The sequence below is a fragment of the Pristiophorus japonicus genome, unplaced genomic scaffold (assembly GCF_044704955.1).
Source record: "Pristiophorus japonicus isolate sPriJap1 unplaced genomic scaffold, sPriJap1.hap1 HAP1_SCAFFOLD_79, whole genome shotgun sequence".
Taxonomy (NCBI): Eukaryota; Metazoa; Chordata; class Chondrichthyes; family Pristiophoridae; genus Pristiophorus; species Pristiophorus japonicus.
In genome coordinates, this window is record NW_027254707.1 from 200,112 (window position 1) to 202,232 (window position 2,121).

The window sequence follows — 2,121 nt, forward strand, 5'->3', positions numbered from 1 at the left end:
AAACCCTTAGTCCTCCTCTGTTGAATTCAAAATTTCTCCAGGTTCTCAGGTTTGTTCCTTTTTCTGGCCAATTTATTTTCCTCTTCCTTGGTTTCAACAATATCCTTAATTTCCCTTGTTAGCCACGGTTGAGCAACGTTCTCCGTTCTATTTTTACTCCAGACAGCGTTGTGCAATTGCTGAAGTCACCCGTGTGATCTTTAAATGTTTGCCATTGCCTATCCACCATCAACCTTTTAAGTATCATTGGCCAGTCTATTCTAGCCAATTCACACCTCATACCGTCAAAGTTACCTTTCCTTAAGTTCAGGACCCAAGTTTCTGAAATAACTGTGAGACTCTCCATCTTAATGAAGAATTCTACCATGTTATATTACTCGTCCCCAAGGGGCCTCGCACAACAAGATTGATAATTAGTCCCTTCTCATTACACATCACCCAGTCAAGAATGGCCAGATCTCTTCTGGGTTGAGAAAACCATCCATAATACACTCCATGAAATCCTCCTCCAACACATCACTACCATGTGTTTAGCTCAATCACGATGTAGATAAAATTACCCATGATAACTGCTGTACCACCACTGCACACATCCCTTCTTTCTTCTTTGATGCTGTCCCCAACCCGACCACTACTAACCAGTGACACAGACATTGCAGCAAGGGACTGGATTTTGTGAAACAGCAATTGCTAAATGAACAGTGACCACGACATGATTTAAACACGCAACTCGTTGATTTAGAGTCAGGCGCACTACCGTTGCACCACAAGGTCTACACAGTAGTTAATGGATGTTCGTCTATATGAGGGTTCTGCAATACAAGGGACTTTAAAATCCCAGACCATTCCCACCAGGTATCACAAGCAGCGCTCACCTGACAGTCACCGGATGGTTTGTTCGAAAACTTTTCTCTTGCTTTCACAGGAAATCATCATTAATTAACCCTTCACCTTCTTTTGCACAATCAAACAAATGCTAACTCAGGGACACCCCATACTTCAATCATTTGGCTTGTGCTTTGGGGAGCGACCAGGGAAGTGGAACTGAGTCCATGATCAGATCAGCCATGATCGTATCAAATGGCGGAGCAGGATCGAGGTCCGTATGGCCCACTCCTGCTCCTATTTCATATGTTTTATGTATGTTAACCCATTTTACTCACTGTTTTTTAGCTTTCTGGTTCAAAGTGTTCATTGCCGATGACACCAGGAATCTGGTGCAAATTTTATCAAATTCATCAGCACCGATTATTCCTACCATGCATAGAAAATACAATCAGTAGTGAAGATAAAATCCCACCGTGTGTATTTTCAGATTTAACGCAGTAGCATTTCAAATAAAGTGAAAGAATTTTACACTAAAAAATTTGCAAGTGTTACTTGTATTTGTGTCTTTAATTAAACTTTGTGGCGTCTGACTCCCGTTCATGCCACTGCTGAATAAGAAAGGAGGGTTTGACATTGACCAGACTGCACTGCCCCTGATATTTGTCAGCTCATCCTTTATATTCAGTGGTTTCTCGCCCTTTGATGGGCTGCAGTGTAGCGGATATCACTTTGGCCTCACACGCAAAAGGTCCCCGTGGATCCGTTTTCTCTCACTCAAAGTTATCTATTTATTGGTGAAATAAAGAGCAATTAATGAATAAGGGAGCCCTTTTGCCAGGAGAATAAATAGCAAATAAAAACAGCAAATGCTGGAAATCTCAGCAGGTCAGGCAGCATTTGCAGGGAGACGAAACTCGCCTCCGATTGTTCATCCACAGCAAGTTTAAAAATAATGTTTCTGCCTGGGATTGAACTTGGGACCTATTGCGTGTAAAGCAAACGTGATAACCACTACACTACAGAAACCTCTTGCATAACAGCTCCCTCAGCGAGGAGCTGACCAGTGAGCTCCCTCTGTGCTGATCGGGAATGTGTTGGCTCTCCTGAAACTAATTCTGTCCCACACTGAGAGTTCTCAATCCTTCTCCTCCGCTGCCCTTTACAGAAATGTCACGGATCACCCAGCCACGGTGTTCATTTCCACATCCTCACAGTGGGGCCACAGAGGCTCCTACCGTCTCCCCGCGATCAGCGAACTCACCCAGTTTACAATGTTAAACCCCAAACACATGC

General features: G+C 43.4%; 1 non-coding gene across 1 annotated transcript; it reads right to left on the reverse strand.

Annotated features, from left to right (window-relative positions):
• Nucleotides 1–1,781: 1,781 nt before the first annotated feature.
• Nucleotides 1,782–1,854, reverse strand: trnav-uac (transfer RNA valine (anticodon UAC)). Its single transcript has one exon. It is a non-coding gene; the product is annotated as a tRNA-Val (tRNA).
• Nucleotides 1,855–2,121: the final 267 nt, after the last annotated feature.